Source organism: Euphorbia lathyris, chromosome 7, assembly GCF_963576675.1.
Source record: "Euphorbia lathyris chromosome 7, ddEupLath1.1, whole genome shotgun sequence".
Lineage (NCBI taxonomy): Eukaryota > Viridiplantae > Streptophyta > Magnoliopsida > Malpighiales > Euphorbiaceae > Euphorbia > Euphorbia lathyris.
The window spans coordinates 37,701,848-37,712,363 of record NC_088916.1 but is presented as its reverse complement, the minus strand read 5'-3'; the positions used below and the strand labels follow the sequence as shown (position 1 = coordinate 37,712,363).

Sequence of the window (10,516 nt, the reverse complement as noted above, 5' to 3'; positions counted from 1 at the left end):
GCACCACGAAGCCAAAGGGTATACCTTGTAAACTATGATTAAATCTTTATCTGGGGTTATTTTTGTAAAAATTATTCTATTGGGTTTGGTTGGAAAATATTTTTCTAGCAGGAGCTATTTTCTAACTATGGTTACAATTTAATTTAATTTTTTTAAATACTTTCTACCCATTACGGCGTCATACGGCGCCTATGACGCCGTAATGGGCTAGTTGCCAGGAATCCCAAAGGGATTCCTGGCAACCGAAACATTTAAAAAAAAATAATTTGTTTTATTATTTTATAAAAATCAAAACAAAATTTATAAAAAGAAATTAATTTATTATTTTCTAAAAAAAATTGTATATAAATTATATTGATATTAATGTATTTGTATAATTTTCGAGCAAGATCAATTTTAACCACACACTACCGAAAATTTAAAAAGATTTGTTTAACTATTAATTAACCACATCAAACTTTCTAAATGGAAGTAGTTTCATACATTTTTTTAACTGTATTAATAACACGGTAAAATATTTTTGACAGTTTCTAAAAAATAAAGCGAAGTGCAGATTTAATCCTAACGTACGAAATTGTGCAAATTTAACACTAATGTTTCCAAGCAATATCAATTTTAATCATACGCTACCGAAAATTTAAAAAGATTTGTTTGACTGTTATTTAGTCACGTCAGACCTTCTAAACCAATTTGTCGATAAATTGAATCAATTTCATACATTTTTTTAATTATATTAATAACGCAGTAAAATATTTTAGACAGTTTCAAAAAAAATTAAACCTTCTACATATAAATTAATCACAATTTTTTTTAAAAATTGTCTAAAATATTTTACTGTGTTATTAATGTACTAAATATTTAACTTTAACGTTTCAAGTGAAGTGCAGATTTAGCCCTGACGTATGAAATTGTGCAAATTTAACACTAACGTTTCCAAGGAAGATCAATTTTAACCATACGCTACCGAAAATTTGAAAAGATTTGTTTGACTGTTATTTAGTCACATCGGACCTTCTAAACCAGTTTGTCGATAAATTGAAGCAATTTCATACGTTTTTTTCGTAACTATATTAATAATATAGTAAAATATTTTAGACAGTTTTAAAAAGCTAAACCCGTTACATATAAATTAATCACAATTTCTTTGAAAATGTCTAAAATATTTTATTGTATTAAATTAATCACTAAATATTTAACTTTAATGTGTCAAATGAAGTGCAGATTTAGCCTCAACATATAAAATTGTGCAAATTTAACCCTAACATTTCCAAACAAAATAAAATATAAATTTTAATCAAATTTCTATAAAACAAAAATTCAATCAACACAATGTAATATATAATATTATTTTTATAAAAATTAATTTCTTTTATATTTTGTTTTATAAATTTTATAAAAAATAATTAATTTTTTTTTAATATTTGTTGGGGCAGTGGCGTGAAGCCACTGCCCCACTAGTGGACAGGAATCCCTTTGGGATTCCTGTGCACTAGCTCATTACGGCGACATTAACGCCGTAATGAGTAAAAAATTATAAAAAATGTACAGTTTTTAATTCTGGTTGGAAAACAACCCCTCTTAAGGAAATATTTTCCAACCAGATCTAATAAGGTAATTTTTTTTAAAAGTTACCCCAAACAAAGGTTTAACCCTGTAAACTATACCTCTGCATACTACTATAATAATAAATAATTAGGGCCCTCTTTTGCAGCAAAACAAGATTTTTGGTAAAATTGCAATTTTCAGTTTTTTCTTTTAATCATTAACAAACCTTATCAATGTCAATGGTTTTAAATTGAAGGCCTAAAATATCACCAGTTCCCCGAATTTGTTCATAATAGTAGATTGGCTCTCTAAACTTTACAAGTGTCTCACTAGGTCCCTAAACTTGTTTATTTCGTATGATCAGTTTCCTAAACTTGTCCATAAAATTCTATTAGCTCTCTGAACTTTGCAAATGTCTCACAAGCTCTCTAAACTTGCTTATTCCGTAACAACTAAATACAAAAACCATAATACTAACTCGGATTAAGGTGCAAAAATATCCCCAACATTTTGGGTCGGGAGTAATTTTACCCCTAACGTCTAAAATGGTGCAATTTTACCCCTAACGTTAGTAGTCAAGAGCAAATTTATAAATTTAGTGATTTTTTTTGAATTTTTTTTCTGTCCAATTCATACAAAAGACATTATATTCTTTTATTTTTTTTCACATCCCAACATATGTCTGTGATTTGTTACTGATAAAATAACGCACGTCTGAAGTGTAGATGACAAGATTCATGATCGAGAAAACAGTTTGATAAATTATTTCTCAAATTTGGCTTCCAACGTTAGGGGTAAAATTGCACAATTTTAGACGTTGGGGTAAAATTACTCCTGACCCAAAATGTTAGGAGTATTTTTGCACCTTAACCCGAGTTAGTATTATGGTTTTGTATTTAGTTGTTACAGAATAAACAAGTTTAAGAAGCTGGTGAGACACTTGTAAAGTTCAGGGAGCTAATCAATTTTTATGGACAAGTTTAGGGAGCTGGTGATATGAAATAAGTAAGTTTAGGGAGCTGGCGAGACACTTGCAAAGTTCATGGAGCTGGTGATGTCTTAGGCCTAAATTGAACTTTAAAACAATAATAATTAGGGAAAAGTATAAAAATAAACCTTGTGGTTACACCTGTTTTCGATCGGCATACTTGTGGTTTAAAAGTTTACAAAATGGTACCTTGATATTCATTCCGTTAGCAAACACAAGCTAAATTGACTAACAGAGTTAAAAGTCAAAAGGAAAATAGTTAATTTGGTCCTTATATTTATTTATTTTATAAATTAACTCTTATTATTATCTAATTATCACAAACAAACCCCAAAATAAAAAATAAAAATCAATCACAACATTTTCTCCATCTCACTTTAATTTCTTATTTTTTTCATCTTTCTCTCTCTTCTCTCTCTTCTTTGTTAATTTTTATCTCTATAAAATCAATTGAACATAAAAATAAAACATTTAATCCTTATCATTGTCATTCTCCATTAGAGAAATTTGTCAGCAAGTATAGAATCAATTTGATTCATTGACATTCTTCTGCAACGCTTCCACATCTCTAACACCACCCCAACCAAATTAAGATTAGTATTACCATTGAGACTATCATCATCGAGCCCTAGCAAGCAATTGACTGAAGCTGAATCAGAAAACCAGCTATTCAACAATCCAGCCGCCCCATTCAACGCATTTAAGAACCAGTCTTTAGACTTAGCATTACTTTCCAAAATCGGCCCAATAGACTAAGACGAATCCGATTTGAGGGGAAATAGAAACAAACAACGCTGCGACGGTTTCCCAGATTTGGTAGCGTTGCTGTTGGTATGGTCATACTCATCAACCATATTCTCCAAATCCTCATGTGTAGTGACATAAATTAGAGAATCCAAGTCCTCACCGGGGAGCTGATATTTAAGAGTGAAAGCGCGGCCGAATCCAGATCCTCACTGGGAAGCTGAAATTAGAGAATCCAAATCCTCTCTGCGTTTTTTGCATTATTTCCAAATCCCTCACCTGCACCATTTGAGAATAATGCAAGTAATATATATGGGAATGGGAATTCAGGTCCTTCATATGGGCATTCCATGGGCTCTACATACGGGAGTGACAGATTCTTTTTATACATTTGTTCTTCGTGACTAATCTGTATTTTTAGAGGGAGAAAATAGGGAGGAAGGGTGAATGTGTTTTGATTTCTATTAAAGAAAAATGGAAAATATGGTGTAATTGATTTTTATTTTTTATTTTTGGATTTGTTTGTGATAATTAGATAATAAAGGGATTAATTTATAAAATAAATAAATATAAGAACCAAGTTAACTCTTTTAATTTTTAATACCATTAGTCAATTTGGTCTGTGTTTGCTAACGGAATAAATATCAAAGTACCAATTTATAAACTTTTAAACTACAAGGTGCCTATCGAAAACATGTATAACCAATAAAACTCATTAAGCAATTTCCTAACTTGTTCAAGCGTCACAAACAGAACCACAGTAAATGGACCCTCCTCGAAATCGTCGGTATAAAGCCCTTGTAAAGGGCCATGACCCCCTCTGCTCTCACCGTTTTCATTGCAACAGTCAATTGCCCCATTGTAAGACGGCGTTTTTCCAGCTTCAACCTTCATATTCATAACCCTAGTCTTTATCACATCCACCGGATTTGACGCTACCGACGCCAAAACCCCGCCGCAAAACTCGCGGCTACGTGTGTCCTCAGACCATCCTTCATCACGCCCTTGTTCAAAATAGTCTCCTTGATCTGGTCGTACGATGCTAGCTGCGACGCCGTCAGTCATCGCACGGTTCACTGTCACGGAAGAGCCACGCCACAAGCTGATGCCTTGACATCCGTGCGATAGCGTCAATTACGCCGTTGTATTGTAGTTGCGGCGCTGAGCTAGAGGTAGCCGGCCATCTGCTTACATCCTAACCATAGCCACATCGGCAGGGTTACCGATGGAAGCACCAACGCCTCCGGCTATCAATCCTGCAGTGAGTTTCCTTACCAGAGTCATGTTTCCAGTTTCTGGATTGGTCCATTTCTGTTTGAAGATATCGTAGAGGCCCATTCTGGTGGTGGAGTAGAGAGTCTGACGGATAACAGTGGCCGAAACGCCGGAGAAGAATGGAGCAAGTACTTCAGCCTGGAAAATACGCATCCCAAGCGAAATGGGCCCAACACGAATGGAGGTAGGAGGAAGAAGGGAGGAGGAATTGGAGATTGCGAAAATTTTCGCCTTGAATTGCATTCGGACCTTGATTAAATCCAAAGGATGAATGGAGCCAGCAAGAATGGAGGCAATTCCACCTTCAAGAAACCCCTTAACACCCATGTTGAATTTAATAAAATTGAAATTAAATTAAGAAGATCAGAGTGAAGGGCATAGACGATAGAAGAAGAACGTGGAACTGTAGGCCTTTGAGACATAAACTAGAGAATAGTGTTAAGGGATGGATGGTTGGTTGAGAGAGAGAAGAATGGCGAGAATCTATAATTGAGAAAATTACAAAAATAAATCTCCTGGGGTACATTTGGCTCCCGATCTATTTAAAATTTTATCATTTGGCTCCTAACTTATTATTTGGTCATATTTGGCCATTGATCTATCCTAAATTGGTGGACTTTCACCCAATTTGGATTCAAACTTAACCGAATCATGATCTCATTGATAAGTAACGATATTTTGACACTTGAACTTAATAGATTTTAGTTTATGATTTATTTTTTTGTTTTTTTTCTTTTTTTTAATCTAATTAATTATTTCCACATAATATGGAAAAAAAACTTTAAGAAATATCACGTTTCAAGTTTAAGTGTCAAAATATCGTTACTTATCAATGAGATAACGATTCCGTTAAGTATTCATACAAATTGGGTGAAATTTCACCAAATGGGATAGGTCAAGGGCCAAATGTAACAAAATAATAGATTATGGGCCAAATGACACAATTTTGGATAGGTCAGGGGCCAAATAATGCTTTAAGCCTTTAAAATTTTATAAAATGAAACGATGTTCATTCCGTTAACAAGACTAACAGTATTTAAAAAAGTTAAAAGTCATTGGAAAAATAGTTAATTTTATCCTTATATTTATTTATTTTATAAATTAATCCTCTTTATTATCTAATTATCACAAACAAACCTCAAAATAAAAAATAAACATCAATTACACATCTTCTCTATTTTTCTTTAATTTCTTATTTTTCTTCTACTTTCACTGTCTTTTCTTTATTAATTTTTCTCGCTCTAGAATCATTTCACCTTTGACATTTTAATGTTTTGCTAATCTCGATTTCTCAATACTTTTCTCGTTTTCTGTTTGTCGAATTGTTGTAATAGCCTGTATGATTTGCCAGGGCGAATCCAGGATTTCTCTCCCATGGGGGCAAACAATACGACTAAAATAATTTTTATCCAAAAAATAATAATCATAGAAAATCAGAGATCAAAACTCAAGTTCAAGTAAAATAGTAGCAGAAATATCAAATCAAAATTCAAGTAGGACCAAAAAAATACCAAAGCAGAGAGGCAAATATCGGAGATGGAGTGTCGGACCAAAGATCCAACTACGGAGGGATTCACTGCCGATTTTGATTTAATCTTAGTTAGGATTATGGATTTCAATTAAGGTTTAAGAAGAAAGAGGAATTGAGAAAGAATAACTAAAGAGATTAAAGAGAGTAAGAAAGATCGATGATTTGTTTTAGGAACTATTTAATTTTACATTTAAATATCCACTTTTTTATTTTATTTTTATTGTAAACAAAACGACGTAGTTCTAATTAAATAAAACGACTTCGTTCTGCTTTAAAATAGAATTAAAAAATAAAAAGAAAATATTAAATTTAAAACCATTCTTCATCCTCAATTACAGAACCAGTAAATCCTAAACCTCCACTGATGAAGGGGGCAAAACTCTAAAACTTCCAAATTAATACATGAGTTTTTAAAAAAAATACAAATATTGGGGGCAACTGCCCCCAGTGCCCCCATATCTGGATTCCCTTGTGATTTGCCTCGCCATCACTTTCATTTCAAAGCGGATGCGTACAGAGAAATCTTCATTGAGATAGAAGGTTTATTATTCCAGAAAATACCTTCCATCCTTTCTCTCGTTGTAAGTCTCTCATTTTTCTTCAAATCTGAGATTAATTCGATTATTCTTTATGTTTCTTGATGTTGATGTCCATATGATGCTTATTTTCATTTTGGGTTTTGATTATGGAGGTGTTTGATGCGTTCTTGTTAGATTTTTGAGTGGAATCGAAGATTTTGTTGTGTGTATGGATCTAAAATCAGGAAATGGGTAAGCTGAAAGGTCAACATCTTAGCTTTTTGGCCGTTATTTAAGAACCTAAGAAGCTAATTATTTTGGTTTTTGGATTCCTTTGTCTAGTGAGTTTCATACCATACGAAGAGCAAGTTGAGTTTTCGGTATACCCGAACACATACATCCATTGCTCTTATATTGAATTGATTTTAGAGAGAAAAAAATTAATAAAGAGAAGAGAGAAAGTAGAAGAAAAATAAGAAGTTAAAGAGAAATAGAGAAGATGGTGTAATTGATTTTTATTTTTTATTTTAAGGTTTGTTTGTGATAATGAGATAATAAAGAGGTTAATTTATAAAATAAATAAATATAAGGATAAAATTAACTATTTTTCCTTTGATTTTTGATTTTTTTTAGTGAATTACTATACCCAGCCTTGAATTCCCACCCCTAGCCCCGTGAACAGACCGAAATACCCTTTAGACAATTTTTAGAATTTTCAAATCCTCTCAAACAACCTAAACTCTCTTTAATCTAATCCGGACTAATTGATCAACGAAAACATGGATCCTGACTAATTTATCAACTAAAGGGACCTATGATATGTATTCCCGTTTGATTTTGATGTTTTTTGCATCGGATTTTTCTGTTATTCGAAATCAGAATCGGGACATGGGGACGTGTGGAGATCACGCTGTCACCATAGGCGACGACGTGATATTCATACGCCGTCACCTATGGTGCGGCATGATATTCATACGCCCCCACAATGGTGACGGCGTGATGCCCATACGCCCGTGTGGTGTATGGGCAATTATTTATTTACTTTTTTTTAATTTAGTTAAATTTAATTAAATTTTGGTAATTTTTAGTTTGTTTAATTTAGTTTAACTAAATTTTTATGTTGTAAATTTTAGTTAAGTTTAGTTGTTGTAAATTTTATTTTGTTTAATTTAGTTTAACTAAATCTTTATTTTGTTAATTTTAGTTAAATTTTTATTTTATTAATTCAGGTATTTACGGATTTAATTCAATAGCAGACTAATTTTTTTACGGTTTAATTCAACAGCGGACTAATTTTTTTTACGTAACAGGTATTTACGGGTTTAATTCAATAGCGGACTAATTTTTTTTGTCCTTCCGACACGCGGGCGTGTGGCTATCACGCCCCACCGTGAGGTCGGGCGTGTGGCTATCACGCCTCACCGTGTGGTCGGGCGTGATAGCCACACGCCCGACCACAAGGTGAGGCGTGGGGCTATCACGCCCGACCACATAGTGAGGCGTGATAGCCACACGCCCGCGTGTTGAGAGGGCAAAAAAATAGCCTTTTCCCACCCTTAACCCGTAAAAGGGCATTTTTATCCTTTCACGGGGCTAGGAGTGAGAATTTGAGGCTAGGTATAACAACACCCTTTTTTTAACACAATTAGTCAATTTGGCATGTGTTTGCTAACGGAATGAACCTCAAGGTACCATTTTGTAAATTTTTAAACCACAAGGGTACCGATCAAAAACAGGTGTAACCACAAGGTTTATTTTTATACTTTTCGCTATATAATATATAGCCTTAAACTTGTCCAAAAAACTTGATTGGCCCCCTAAACTTTCAACATGTCTCAATAGCCCTTTGAACTTGCATAAAATGTAATCAATTGATCACTCGGTTGCAAAAAAAAAAAAAAATACGGAATTTTTTTTGCACACGTCTTGAAAAAAGTAAAACAATCAAGATCGGGATATTGCAGTTGTAATATTGGAGAATACAAGGTTTATAGTTGAGCAAGTAATAACTTCATTTTTACTTTATTCTCGAAATATGTAATAACATTTTATGACACGTGAAATACATCTTCCGTATTTAACCTATTTTTTGCGATCAATTGATTTCATTTTACGCAAGTTCAGAGGGTTAACTAAATATTTTATGCAAGTTCAGAGAGCTATCAAGACACTTTGAAAGTTCAGGGGACCAATCAAATTTTTTAGACAAGCTCAGAGAGCAAATGATATATTAAGCCATATATATATATATATATATATATATATATATATATATCTAAGGGGTAGACAAGAAAAAGAGCAGAATAAGGTGTCGTTTGATAAAACTGAAAATTAAGTACTGAATTTTAAGTGTTGAATATTATAAGTGCTGAAATTATTAAATGATATACGTGTTTGATAAATATTAAAAATAAGTGTTGAATATTAAAATATTAGTTGATAATGTTTAACTTAAAATTTTAAGTTAAATATTTTAACTTAATAAAATCAGTGATACGTAGTTTGATTGAATAATTTAAGTGATTAATAAAAAAATCATTATCAAACACACTTAAACTAAATAAGTACTTAATTTATTGATTTGAGTGATTTTTATTGTTATCAAACAGGCCCTAAAAAGAGAGGTATATACGGGATAGGAATAGTGGAGGCGCTTTCTCCTTTTCTTCTTCAATAAAAGTACTCAGTTGTTAGCTTCTCTGTTTTGACTTTCATGCTACTTCACACTCTCTCTACCTTGTACTTCCATTCCATGAACTCTAATGTTTTACTTTTTATTGGGATTTTGCCCTCAAATGGGATCGGATTAAATCCGAAATCAGATTTGGATTTAACATATTTTTCTTTATGGGGTTCTGTTAACTCAGAACGAAACCGGCAAGATTTTTACTAGTGAAATCGGTAGAAATCCTACCGGTTTCATATCTTCCGAATTTCTTTTTATTTATTTATTTATTTTAATTTGCTACCGGTTTCTAATTTGCCAATATATTTTATTTTTTTTAATTCAAAACTGGTAGTTCTACTATCGGTCTTATTAACTTTTCAACGAGACCGGCAACAGTCTTATTAAAATATTCACTGCTATGGGAGCAGTGACTATACATTCACGGGTGATTAACCCGTGAATGTGTAGATTCTTCACAATTCGTCCAGAATTGAGAAGAGTTTCTCAATTCTGGTCCAAATTTGAAAAGGGTGGGTTCCCTCTATAAATACAACCCACCCTATACACACTTAAAAATAATCCACCCATTAATCTCATTACCCTTAATTCTATTTATAACCCACCCTATACACACTTAAAGTTAATCCACCCATTAATCTCATTACCCTTAATTCTATTTCTTTCCTTTCATTCTATTTCCTTTCTTTAACACTTAATATCCAATTTTACAACATTAATCCTTCCCCCTATTTGAAAAGTTGAGAAAAAATAGTGTGTTTTAGTATTGTTTTGTGTATATTTAGTTAGTATTAATCCATTATTTTATTTTATATATTTAGTTAATAATACTATTTTTTCTCCATGGTGGTGTCTAATGGAAGAAATCTACAAGGAATAAGGTATATAATTATTTTATTATTTTAAGTTATATGTATATGTAAATAATTTGTATTTGTTGAAAGTAAATAATTAGTTAAGTGTTAAAATTAGTTAATCCTATGTTAAAATATGTTTAGATGATATGTAATAGGGAAGATTACAAAATTGGGTCAAATAGGAGACCCATTTACATATTTAACCTATTATATATTTAGACTATGTTTGTATGACTTTCCCAAAATACCCTTAATATATATATATCACATTTTCTGACGGAAACTTCAACGGAAAGAGATTCCGTCAGAATATATTGACGGAATTCCGTCAGAAATTGAAATTGTCAACACTGGTGACGGTATTTCAGATGG

At 32.3% G+C, this 10,516-nt stretch overlaps 1 pseudogene; it reads right to left on the bottom strand.

Annotated features, from left to right (window-relative positions):
• Positions 1–3,915: 3,915 nt before the first annotated feature.
• Positions 3,916–5,077, bottom strand: LOC136200624 (mitochondrial uncoupling protein 5-like; annotated as a pseudogene).
• Between the last annotated feature and the right edge of the window lie 5,439 nt (positions 5,078–10,516).